Source organism: Panthera pardus, unplaced genomic scaffold, assembly GCF_024362965.1.
Source record: "Panthera pardus isolate Hobbes unplaced genomic scaffold, ASM2436296v1 HiC_scaffold_25, whole genome shotgun sequence".
Classification (NCBI taxonomy): Eukaryota; Metazoa; Chordata; class Mammalia; order Carnivora; family Felidae; genus Panthera; species Panthera pardus.
Window position 1 is genome coordinate 5868303 of NW_026526821.1, and position 13292 is coordinate 5881594.

The 13292-nt window shown below is 56.7% G+C and overlaps 1 long non-coding RNA gene across 1 annotated transcript; it reads left to right on the plus strand.

The window, feature by feature from the left end:
* Positions 1-4386: 4386 nt before the first annotated feature.
* Positions 4387-6362, plus strand: LOC109253496 (uncharacterized). The gene is made up of 2 exons (XR_002074426.2): positions 4387-4682; positions 4820-6362. It is a non-coding gene; the product is annotated as an uncharacterized LOC109253496 (long non-coding RNA).
* Positions 6363-13292: the final 6930 nt, after the last annotated feature.

The following is a 13292-nucleotide window of genomic DNA, read 5'->3' on the forward strand; positions in this document are numbered from 1 at the left end:
GCGCCGCGGGGGCCCGGGTGCCGTGGGCGATACGGCTTCTGCAGGGAGACTCCAGCCCACCCTGTGTTCGCTCCCGCTCCGGTCGTGGGGCCCTCGCTTCCCCCCTCGTTATCTCTGCATCCTATTAGATCCTGGCACAGGCAGCGGGCGGAGGTGGAAACGCCACACCAGCCTGCCTTTGCCCCGGTTGTTTACTGGGGAAATAAATAGAGAAAGAGACTCGGCAGAACAGATGCTTGGACCGACGCAGAGGCCCTGGGAGGCTCGTGCGGCCGAGTCGTCTTCGTAAACAGACGCCGAGAGGAGCAGCCCGGAAAGTCTGTCCAAGCTCCAAACAAACGAGGACCCGGAGCCAAGCGTGAGGCCAGCTGGAAGGTCCCAGCCAGGGAGGGAGAGCCCTGGGGTGGGGGCAGTCCAACAGGACGCCCAGCCTTTTGCTCTCGCGTGGGGGCGGGGGGTGGGGGGGTGGGGGGTGGGGGAGGGGCGCCAAGGCCGGTATCTTCCGCTTGCTGCTTTTTAAACGCAGTGTTGGAAACAGGGCTGGGAGGACAGGTGTGCTGGTTGGCTCGGAGACCCTCCCCTCCCCAGACACCAGCATGCACTGTGCTTGGCGTGACGGTGGCCTGTGAGGACGTGATGGGTGCCCCTCCCCCTGCCCCCCAACCCCATTCCGCTGCTGCAGCTACACCAGCCTCCAGGGCCTCCTGGGCTGTTCCGGAAATACACCAGTCCGCTCCTGCCTCAGGGCCCTTGCACCTGCTGCTCCCCCCACCCCCACCCCCAGCAACACTCTTCCCACACACTGTCCTGCGCCTTGCTCCCTCACTTCCTTTAAGCTTCTGCCCCCTTAAGTCATAGGACTTTGGATGAGGCTTAGTTATGTGGCAGTTAGCAACCCCAGACTCCGAGTCTGCGCGCGGTGCAGGTTCACCTCTCACACACACTACCCATCCCGTGTCACGGCCTGGGGGGCGCTGTTGGTCACTCAGAGCCCCAGGCTGACCCAGGCGCCTCTGTTTGTATTTTCATGGTCACCGGAGCTGTGGGAAGTCACGCAGCGGCTCTGCAGTTCCTCCCAGAACTGGCACCTGTCACGTGTCTTTGGCCAAAGCAAGTCACGAGGGTCCGGAAGACTTTTGGGGAACAGCTCCGTGTTACCCTGTTCCTGAGACACCCTGTGTCTGTGCCCCCCCCCCCTGCCGTGCCCTGGTTCTCTGCTGCGCCCCTCCCCACGTGCCGTTGGCTACAGCTAGTTGCTTATTATTTCCTTCTCCCCCTAAAATCTAGGCCCCCGGAGGGCGGGCTCTGTCTGCTTCTGTTCGCTACTATACTGCAGCACTTAGAACACTGCCTGGTATACAGTAGGCACTCAATTAACATTTAGTCGAGTCGATCATAGTACGATGGAGAGTTAATGTCTAAGGATGCTTACTGGGGGTGGGCACCGTGCTGAGTGCTGTTCGTGGGTCGACTCCTTCATCCCTATCTCGGGCCTAGGGGGAGGCGGGGCTGCCGTGACCCCCGTTTTCCACGCATGGACACCGAGGCTCAGAGGGGTCAAGACACTTGCCCGAGGCCACACAGCAAGTTAGTGGGCAGAGCCAGCCTCCTGACCTCTGAGAGGTCCCGCTGGGCCCAACTCTGTGTGATCGGGGTGGAGAGTCACCGCACCAGCTGGATGTCCTGTGTGTGCGGGGACGGGGCCGCGGGAGCACGTGCACAAGGCAGGGTCACAGTGGCAGTGGCTTCGTCTTTATCGCTCGCCGGGTACTGCGCTTAGTGGGGCGCATCCCATTTCATGCTTGCGAACCCCCCCTCCGCTCCTTCCTGGCCCCGCTCACCTGCGTGAGACTGACTAGGAGCCTCCGTTTGCCCATCTGTAGAGTGGGGGTGACCGTCGTAGCTGCCTGACGGGGTTGTGAGGCTAAAATGCACCGACAGCGTGAAGTGTTCGATACACGGGAGGAATCCCGGTTTCTGAGACCTCGTAGTGGCACCGAGCGTCTGTCCTAAAACATTCGGCGTCTGCAGGAGTCGGCACGTTCATTGCCTCGCTGTTTGCAAAAGCAAGAACCTTGCAAACACTCAAATATTCTCCGGTACTTGGTGGACTCGGCCAGCGTTTTCCAGACACACAGCGGAAACCCGGGAGGCCGATGGTGGGCACGGGTACCAGCCGGGTACGCTTCGGGGGGAAAGCCGCGTGTGTCCTCAGCAGATTATACTTTTGCCTTCTGTATTATGCATTTCTGAAATGTTTAAACAGTTTATTTTATTTCTTTTTTTCACAGAGAGAAAGAGAGAGAGAGTGAGCTGGGGGGTGGGGGAACAGAGGGAAGGAGAGGAAGAGAATCCCAAGCAGGCTCCCCACTCAGCACGGAGCGCGACGCGGGGCTCAGTCTCGCGACCCCGGGAATCACGACCTGAGCCGAGATCAAGAGTCGGGCGCTCAACAGACTGAACCTCCCAGCCGCCCCTGTTTGGGTTTTGTTGTTTTTTTTTTTTTAAGGTAGGGATTATTTTGTAGTGAGGGCAAATGGGAAAGTGTTGTGAGCCTCACATCATGCAAGTCAGTGAGGACCTGGGTATTGAAACTACCTTGAAAACTATCTCTCTTTATTAGGGCGGGAAGCCTTTCCCGCAAGGTGACGGTACGCAGGCCCCCGAGTCTCATCTGCCAGGATGGGGCATCAGCCAGACCAGAGTCTGAGTTTGTGTCATATTGACCTACGTTCTCATCACAACTCAAAGATGATGATGTTAATATTCACAGTGAAAGCAGTAGTAATCATAACGACGGTTAACGTTTGCCGAGTGCTCACCCTGTGCCAGGACCTGTTCTCAACCCTTTGGATGCATCATCTCATTTAATCCTTCAACAGCCTATGAGGTAGGTAGGTAGCCACGTCCATCTTACAGATAGAGAAACTGAGGCCCAGAGAGATTGATAATTTGCCCGAGGTCACACAGCTAATAAGCGGCAGAAGTTGGTGAGGACCCAGGCATTCCAGCCACAGAGCCTCTGCGAGGAGCCCCCAGACCTGGAGTGAACTGTGTCTGCATCTGGGAGGCTGGGCTACTCTGAGGGAGGTTTTCTTGTTTCTGCTCCCATCTGCTGCATCTCGAATGGATCTTTTATTTACTTATTCATCTGTTTTCATGTTTATTTATTTATTTTTGAGAAAGAGAGAAAGAGAGGACAGGGGAGGGGCAGAGAGAGAAGGAAAGGCGGAATCCCAAGCAGGTTCCGCACCGTCAGTGCAGAGCCCGACGCGGGGCTCGAACCCACGAACCGTGAGATCATGACCTGAGCCGGACTTAAGCGTCGGATGCCCAACCGACTGGGCAACCCAGGCGCCCCTTGAATGAATCTGTTCAACGAGATGCCCCATCCACCCCTTATCCGACGCAGCAGCAACGGAAGCCGTTGGTCACCGGAAGGCTCGTGGTTGTGGGGCCATCACCTGCGAGGTTGTCCACCCAGATGTGGTGACTGCTCTCCTCGGCCTGCCGCCCTGCTGCTCTCTTTCCAGAATCTACCTTGTCTGGACCACATGCTAATGAGCTAACTGAGAAGGTCTGACTTCCTGGCAGCGTTTCGTAATGAAACCCAGTTGCTCCATAGAAGAGCTGGCACGGGCAAAGAGACCTGAGTGACAGGACCGTGTGTGGACGCCAAGCGGCGTTGGGACCGTTTAGTTCAAGGGGTTGTCCGGGTGCCGGCACCACCTCCACACGCGCGACTAACGACCGCGCCAAAGCGTGTGGGTGTGGTTTTCGAGGTAGTCGGGAGACGCGGTGTGGGAGGCAGGGACGAGGGGCCGACTCCCCTCGGGCCACGGGGGACGGCCGCACCCCACGCGGACGAAGCGCCAGTGGGCTCAGCACCGGCCCGCGAGCGAGGGGAGCCTGGCGATGCCCTTCCGAGGGGACCACGGTCAGACCTCCAAGCCCCGCTTGCGCTGCTTGTATTCGGCAGCGAATCAAGAGTTGCCCGAAACAGCAGCAATGAAGACTTTAAGAACCACCCCCCCAGCTCCCTGAAGGAAGTTGTCACATCTGTGTGTGACGCCTAGAGTTGCAGCAGCATCTTGTGACCGCGAGGGGACAGCCCCACCTGCGGTCGATGGGGGAGAGCAAAAAGAGCCCGGACCCTGGAAGAGTTCCCAGGGACGCTGGTGCCGGGTGGGACCGCCTACCAGCGGCCGTCACATTCGGCGAGAAAAAGCCACTTCCTCATCGTTTGATCCACTCCTACGTAGGTAGTCTTTTAATGTTTGTTTTTGAGAGAGAGAGAGAGAGAGAGCAAGGGAGAGCGCGTGATTGCAGAAGAGGCAGAGAGAGAGGGAGACGGCATCCCAAGCAGGCTTCTCGCTGTCAGCACAGGGCCACGAACAGTGAGATCGTGGGCTGAGCCGAAATCAAGAGTCAGATGCTCAACCGACTGAGCCACCCAGGCCCCCTGTTTGATCCACCTTCAATCGACTGCCCCGGGCCCTCTTGTCGACATACTCTCGCCTACGGAACGGTCCCCGTGTCGCAGACCCACTGCGAGAATTAAGTGAGGCGAGGAGGCTTGTGAAGCTCCGAGCCAGTCCCCCGTCCTGTGGTGTCGGATACGCGTCAGCCCCACGTGGCTGGAACTCGAAGCCCTTCCACATCGCCACCGCGATGACACGAGGGTAAGTCAGAGGCCCTCACGGAGCACGGGCCACGTTCAAGGCTCCAGTTCGCACGCGAGGTTGGCGCTCCGCTCCGTCCCCGTCCCCCTACGGGGGCATCGGAGGCGCTGGCTGATAATCTTCATCTTACACACCAGGAAGCTGAGGCACAGAGAGGGTGAGGAACTTGCCCCAGGCCCCCAGCGAGAACGCACTGGAGCTGGGGCTCGAACCAGGCCTGCGTCCCGAGCTCCAGCGCGAGACCGCCCTGCCCGGTCCCGTCCCCGGTGGAGGCACTCCTGTAGGACCCGCGAGCCCTGCACAGGGACCTCGCCCTCCGCTCCTGCATGTCCCCAGCTCAGAGCTTCCACTCGTGTCTCGCCTCCTCCCTGTGTCTGCTTGGTCCCGAGGCGCTCCCCGGGGAGGCGGGCAGAGCCAAAAAACCCTGGCTCGCCTGCCTTGCTAATAGAACTAGAATGTTCTTGTCGAGATGGGTTTCTTTTGGGGATGGCCAAGCAAGCCACGTACTCAGCTGCTAGAGGCAGAGGACAAACACGATGTGTCATCGGGGACTCGGCCACGGCAGCTGACACTTGTCCCTCGCTCTTCGGGGCCGGCTGTGCGAGGAGGAGACTGTTCTTAGGCCAAATCCAGCATCGCCGGGGGAGTTTTCATAATTGCTGATCGCTCCGGGCTTCCCTCCCACGTTCCTGTCACTTCCCTTCTTCTCCCGAGGGGACTCGCAGGGTCAGCTTGGGGACCTCAGTCGCTGGGACGTCGCAGCCCCTCCCCCGTGGGGAGGGGGCCCTGGCGGTCTTCTCTGCTCCCTTGACATCTCCTGCTTCAGGGAATCCCACAGACTGGGCGGAATCTGTGTCAGAAAGCGTTTCTGTTTGCTCTTGAACATGATCCCCGGCTCTCTGTGGGTTTCCTCGGCCAGCGTCAACCTGGAGGGCCGGTTCCCTCTGGAGCCCTAGACCCGGACGCTAGTAACATCGCCTCCGAGCTCCCTCGGGGCTGCAGCGAAGGGAGAGAAGCCGGGAGGCGGCCGCTGGGTCCCATCAGCCACGGCGCCGCGGCCCGCGGGCGCGGGTGCGGGTGACAGCATCCTGCAGGACGCGGCTCGTGTGCCTTATGACTCAGTGTGGGAGATAATTGCACACAGATCTGTTTTCTTTTTCTCCTTATCTGGTTATCTGCAGCTCCAAGATACCCACCCTTCCCTGCACGATTTGCCATCAGGCAAATGTCTGTTTTGTTGTGTGCTTGTAAATCCCTGTGTTGACTTTCTCGCTGCGTCCAGCCGCTGTGGCTTGTGGCGGGGAGGGGCACGTCTGCATTTTGGCCCCCTCAGACATCCCGTCTTGGGGGTCTAGCTTCTTCTGTGCTAGTCACAGATGGGTGACATCGTATTTTGGGTTGTGCCGATGTTTGACGACTCAAGAGTAGGCGGAATACAGGATTCCAGGTGGGCGGCTGGGGGCTGGGGGCCCCCGTCCTCACGTGGTGCCTTAGGCCGTGAAAGCCAGAGCGAGCAGGTGTGGTCTAAGGATTCTGCCTCCTGGGTCAGCCCCATCAACCGTCTCTCTCTCTCTCTATCGCCATTTCAAGCCCCCTCGTGTAACTTTCCCTGCTACGAGATGGCACTGAATTTGACCAAGAGTGTGACCAAGTCACAAATACATTCCCTTTGGAAATGTCCTCACTGTGCCTCTCCTTCTAGAGAGTCCACTTTTTCAAGCAAACCAGAAGTCATTCCCTTTTCAGCTCCTGTCTTTCTCCCGTCCTTCGGGCTGTTGGTTCGTTTTTTTCTTCCTACCGCCAGTTGGCATTAGGTCCCATCTGATCGTGCCTCTGACTTCCGGTTTGCTGCGGTTTCCTCCCACCGCGATGGCAGCATGGGGACAGATGCAAACCTGATGGGTGCTCCGCCCTCTGTGTCCAGAACTGTACCCCAGGGCAGTGCAGGAACTCAACCGGTACTTGGGGATCAATAGCATGGAGCCACTCACTAAATGCGAATCGGTGACAGTCCCGTGGTGCACGTGGGGCACCGAGGTCAACTGTGACGAGTTGGGGACGGCTGGGTGAGGCGCTGTGCTGTATACGTGTTGCACGCCCGTGACCGTGTTGAACGGGGGGGCGGGGGGGGGCGCCGGGGCAGTCAGCGAGCGGGGCTCTGCGGTCCTTCCGTCTGGGTTCAATTCTGGCCCCAGTTCCCGGTACATCCCTGCCCTTGGGCAGGTTGCTCAGGCCCCTCTGGGTCAATTTCCTCATCTGTAAATCCCCCCCGTCTGGGGATGATGTTAGTACCTATCTCACCGGGACGTTGTCCAGATTAAATAAGGTAATGCGTGCAGCTCACTTAAAAGGTGCTCCGTGTGGGGTGTGGGCTCAGCAAAGACAGCCGTTACTAATCCTTACAGCAGCCCTACTAAGCGGGAACCACTATGATCCCGACTTAGCAGACTGGGAAACTAAGCAAGCTCATAAGCTGACAGAGCGAAACAACACCCACCCTGTGCTCAGCGAGTCTGCATTTAATATGGGACAAACGCACAAAAAACTCGGCTCTGCATTGCATTGTGCTTAAAAAAAAAAAAAAAAAAAAGAAAAGAAAAAGCCAGATGCAGGCAAGGTGCTTCAGATCCCATTCCTTATGGAAGGACAGGTTCCAAAGCCCACGCTCGGGTCACAGCGCTATATCCGTGGCTTCTGGGACGCCTTGGCATGAGTTCCGTGTCGTTCGAAGAAAATCCCCGGTTACGCAAGCACATGGGCCGGGGTGCGGCCTCAGGAACAAGCAGCGTTAAGCACGTGACACAAATGGGCAGCTTGAAGACGGCTCTGTGAGTGGAAGAGGCTCGTCACAACCCAGCGGCATCTGCAGGGACGGTTTGGGCTGAGCCTGCTGTTGCAGTTGCTTCACGGGTTGGCTTGGTGATGGGGCTGCCTCGTGGTCTCCGGCCCACGTCTCTTGACTGACGGTGTCCCGTTTCTGCTTTAAGGGCGCTGAACCTGGGCGCCGAGAAGACACCTAGCGGAGTCCCCAGGTGCTGCTTATGCCTGGAGCTCAGCTGAAATGCTCCTCGCGAGACCAAAGAGCAGCTCCACGCCCCGAGTAGCAAGCCGAGACCTGTCTTACACCGAGGGCCTGTGAGGGGTAGTCATTACCTGGCCTGGCCTTTGAATCTTGCCGATGGTGGTATTTATATTCTTAAAACGTGGCTGAGCAGACAGCCATTTCCTTGGGGAGTTAAGTCATCAGCTAACAGCGTCTGCAAATGGCCCCACGGAGACTGCCAGGGAGAAGGTTGAAGGTCACCGATGGCTCTGGGCGTCACTGGGCCACACGCGGGGAACGGGAAGAAAAGGTTAGCCGTAGTAGTCACGTGCCGTGTGTCGTGCACGACTTGTGTGTAAGACGACTCATGAATAGGAAGTATTATCCCCATTTTACAGAAAAGCAAACCGAGTCTCAGAGAGGTGAAGTCGTCTGCCTAGGTCACACAGCTGGGATGCTGGATGTCTGAAGTCTGGGATATCTGATTCCAGATTCCATACTCTCACCCTCGGTTGACTCACGATTCTTCTGTTTCGGGAAACAGGGAAGAAGACGGCCTCAGGAGAAGAGGGAGGAGACTGTGAGGGAACGGGAGAATCGGAGGAAGAAAGGGGCGCCGGTGTTGGGGAGTGAGGTCGGGTGGCCTTGATGATTTGCACAGGCCTCCCAGAGGAGCCCCAGCCTGTCCGGCAGGAGCGGCAGCTTGCAGCCAGCCACAGAGCTCCGGAAGAAATCGAGGGGGCGTGGCCACAGAAGCCACTTCCAAAGCAACCCCGCGCGCGCGTTCTGCCCCTGGTGTCAGCAGGACACTCAGGTTGCAAGTGACAGAAAAGCTAATCAAGCCGGCTTAACAGAAAAACAGAAAAGCAAACATGGGCTCCCTCAACTTAAAAGTGCAGAGTAGATGACTTCAGGAACGGCTGTGTCTAGGTGCTCCAACAAAGCTGCTCTCCGTGTTGTCTGCTTTTTCAGGCAGGCATTCTCCAAGGAGGATGGAAGTCAGCAGCCCCAGGCTTGTGTCCAACGCTTTTGCAGGCGGGAGGAAGTGGCTCCCTCACAGGAGTTCCAACAGAAAGTCTGGGACGGAGCGGCCCTGAGAAGGACTAACGTTGCCGGGGTCACGTGCCCGTTCCTGAACCAAGCACTTTGGCCACAAGGGGATGAGATGCTCTGATTGGCTCATCCGTACGCAGAACCAGAGCCAGCCCCGCCAGAGCTGCCTGGACCGGGGAGGGTGCGTCTCCAAGAGAAATTTCCAGAGAAAAGTGTTAAGCATACTGAGGAGCGAAGACGGAAACCTCAGATGTCCTCTACCAAGCTTTCTTTTCATTTTTCTTTTCAATTTTATTATTTTTTAATTTTTCAAAATGTTTTTATTTATTTTTGAGAGAGAGAGAGACAGAGAGACAGAGCGTGAGCGGGGGAGGGGCAGAGAGAGAGGGAGACCCAGAATCTGAAGCGGGCTCCAGCTCCGAGCTGTCAGCACAGAGCCCGACGCGGGGCTCGAACCCACGAGCCGGGAGATCACGACCTGAGCCACAATTGGACACTTAACCGACTGAACCACCCAGGCGCCCCTTGATTTTATTTGTAAGTAATCTCTATACCCGACTTGGGGCTCGAAGTCGCAACCCCGAGATCCAAGTTGCACGCTCCACTGACTGAGCCAGCCAGGCTCCCCAAGCTTTTTCTTAGTAAAGTGACAGCACCCTGCGACATCTTGTCACTGTTATCACCACCCTGGCTACAGTAACTACCCAGACCCCCGACTGCTTGCGTGCTTGAGTCTCTTGTAAACCACACGGCAGGACGCCCGTCCGCGGGGCGGCTCCGGTGTTATCCACCCCACCCCCCTGCACGTACCTTCAACAATGTTTTCTCTTCCGTTTCCGTTTTGTTCTTTTCTCTCTTTTTTAAATTTTACCTTTAAAGAGAGAGCGAGAGAGAGTGCAGGGCAGGGGGGAGGGACAGAGGCAGAAAGAGAGAGAGAGAGAGAGAGAGAATATCCCAAGCAGGCTCCACGATCCGCGCAGAGCCTGACCTGAGGCTCGATCCCACGACCCCAGGATCATGACCTGAGCTGAAATCAAGAGTCGGACGCTCAACCGAGTGAGCCACCCAGGCGCCCCCTCCTCTGTTTATAAAGTAATAGGTGACCGTGTTGGAAAATACAAAGAATCTCACGCTCAGAGGAAGCCATTCATAGTCCATTCCAGAGTTTTTTCCATGTACTATAGGTACTTTTTCTGTAATTATAAGGTCATTTGATGTGTTAAGTTGTGTGCGCTGCTCCTTCCCGTTAGTTAGTAGCTTAGCCATTTCTCTGCCTCCTTAAAAGTCCTTTGTAAAGACCATGGTGGCCGAGGCCCTGAGCCTTGCGCCCCACGCCGCGGCCAGCAGGTCTGGGGACGGGGATTAGCGGCCGCACCAGGACCGCATCGGGCGAGCTGCGGAAAAGCGGTTCCCGGATAGGAGGAGTGCTTCTGCTTCGAGCAGATGGGAGGGTAGCTGTTCGACTGCGTCGGGAAGCTGGCACTGGGGCACTGGATTCAGACGGGGCGGATCCTGACCTGTGGGATGACGTGGCACAAGCCACCCCTGTGGGGTCAGCGGGGAGCCTCCTGGGCGTCTGAGCTCCTGCTTCGGGGCGGTGAAAACCACAGGATTGTCCTGATCGAAGGTGCGGTCTCAGTGCAGCCACGCAAAGCGAGCAGAGTCACAAGATTCATTATTTACAGGTGCCAGCACCGGGGGGGAGCACAGTCACGAGCGAGCAGGGTCGCGAGCACTTAGTACTTCTAAGGTGGTTGGGGCGGAGGTCGCGAGCTTCTCGTGAGCCCTACTCCAAGAGGTTGTATTAAAAGGGGACTCGGGAAAAGCAAAGCAGAGACCGATGGCGGAACCCTAAACTCAGACGCATCTAAATGTCCAGACTCGGCGTGAGCAGGGTTGGCGTTCTATAAGTGACCAGGGCAGCGTCTCAGAAAAATAAAAGTTGTTTTCCTCATCACGATCGGGCTCCTTCCCTGGTGCCTACCTCCAGCCTTCCTCCCGGCTAGAAGATGCACCGTCAACTTTTCTGGCCGCCTTGACTGCCGTACTCCCGTGAGGCTATGTCCTTGTGCTGTCCCCCATCACATGTCCTCTTGTGTTTCCTGGCCGGGGCAATTTTATCTCGCTCTCCCGTCTGACTGCAACATCACGTGTGGCTTTGGCCTGCCTTGTCTTAGGCTTGTCTGGACACATGTCCACCTACCCTGGAGGCTGGACCTTATTTCAGTGGCTGCTTGATGAGCGTCTACCTGGGGGGGGGGGGGGTGAGGGGGCACTGAGCTCCATGCTGAAGATACTGTGAAGAATAAGCAGACCTGGTCCTGCCCTTGGGAAGTTTACAGTCTAGACTAGTGGATAGACGTCATCTCGTGAAAAGTGTTCTAGACCTTGAGGGCATGTTTAATGGGGGAGGGGGGGCCGGCGGCAGGGGGAGTGTTTGAATCAGGGAAGATTTCATGGAGGAGGTGATACCTGAGCTGAGTTCTGAGGGGGTGTTATCTGGTCCAAGAGACGGAGAAGAGAGACCGAGGCAAAAGGAGCATGTGCAAATGCCCTGGGGGAAGCATGGTGACCTCAGAAGGGGGGTGGGGCTGGAGAGCTGGGGTGGGGGACGGGGGAAGGCGGACAGTAGGGGAAGGGGGCCGGAGAGGACCATGGGCAAAGGCATGCCGCGCCTTGGGGGCCCGGTGAGAATTTTGATCCCCGTTCTAAGAGCAATAGTGAGGTAGGGATTGGAACGATCAGAATGAACATAGTATCAGTGAAGCATTACAGTGTGTCAGTGGAGTATCAGCAGACAATGAGGGTGGGCCGTTCCATTATGGTCACTGTCTTCTGGGGCAAACCTGTCTCTTTCGCCACTGACCCAAGTAGCACGTGTACCAGCTTTTTGATCCAGGCATCTGAGCGGCTTTTCAATGTCAAGAGTGTATCCACTCATTCGCTCGCTCATTCCTTCATTCAGAATACCGGCCGGAGGGTGCCTGCAGGGCTCAGTTGGCTAAGGGTCCGGCTCAGGTCATGATCTCGTGGTTCATGGGTTCGACTGCGCTGACAGTGTGGAGCCTGCTTGGGATTCTCTCTGTGCCCCTCTCCACCCTGTTCGTGCTCTCTCTTCCTCAAAATAAATAAATGAACATTAAAAAAACAAAAATACCGGTTGAGGTCCCTTCACGCGTCCAGCACTGGTGAAGTCCAAGCAGGCGTCTCAGGATATACAAGAGGCTCGAGAAACATTTGTTGGACAACAGAGTGAATCTCTCAAGAGCTTGCCAGCAGTGACGTTCTTGGATGTCGGCGGCTTCGTGTTGTGATGGCTTCAACCCATCACGCGTCGAAATTCCAGCTTTTACATTTTGTAAAAACAGTAACTTGTATAAAAAGATGTACACGTTAATTACAAAGGTGTAAATCCCACCATCTGTGATTTGTGTGATTTGAGATAAATTATTTCAAAGCTCTGGGCTTCAGCTTCTTGACTATATGAAGGGGAATAACAGAGGTGCCGGAGGGCGTGGGGGGGGGTGGGGCTCAGTCAGTTGAGCGTCCGACTCTTGGTTTCAGCTCAGGTCATGATCTCACGGTTCATGGGTGCGAGCCCCGCGTTGGGCTCCACGCTGACGGTGCGGAGCCTGCCTGGGATTCTCTCTCTCAGCCCCTCTCCCCCCCTCAAAATAAATAAACGTGAAGAAGAAGGGGGCTATAACTAACCACAGCGCGTGCGGAAATGAGCTCAAGTGAGGCTAACGTCTCACACAGCGCCTGATAGCGGAAAGCCCTCAGTGACACTCGCTCAGGTTATGCTCGCGAGCGAGTCGGCTGTGCACCCTCTCGGGCACTCGGATCCGGAATGGCTGAGAGAGGTGTGTCCGAGGGAGAGGGGGAGGAAAGGAAGATTTGACCACCTTGGTCTTCTGTACCCCCGTGGGCTCTTTCCTCTCCCACCTTCCAAGGCAGGGGGGCCCTCGGTGCCAGCTCCGAGCACAGAAGCCAGCAGATCTCTCTGGGTGGCCAGCGGGGACTGACCCGGGGCACGGCGGGTCCCATCTCTTGCTCGCCCGAGCCGACCTGCGAATAGCGAGACCTCTCCTAGCCCCGCTCCCCATCACCTACGTCAGAGTCACCCTCGATGCCCTGAGGTTCCTTTCGCAAAGTACAGGAGGGCCCTTTCCAGGTCAGTGCGGTGGAATTGAGCCCCGGAGCGGGGCTCTCCCCTTTCCAGAGTCAGCCCCCTCCCTGGTTTGTTTCCATCCGTCTCTCGGGAGCTCAGTCTCTGCCCTCCTCTGAGGGGCGCGATTACGGCCATCTTCATTTCAGTGTATCTTTCTTATTATATTGTTATTTTTAGATTACACCAGCCAATGCACCCTCACTTCGAAAATACCGAAACACGAATCTCAAAGTAAAGCCCTTTCCCTAGAAATGAGCAGTTTGCGAAAAATTCTTTAGGAAGTTTTGTGTATGTTGACAGTATTTTTTCAACAAACACGGGTAACGCTACGCATATTATTTCA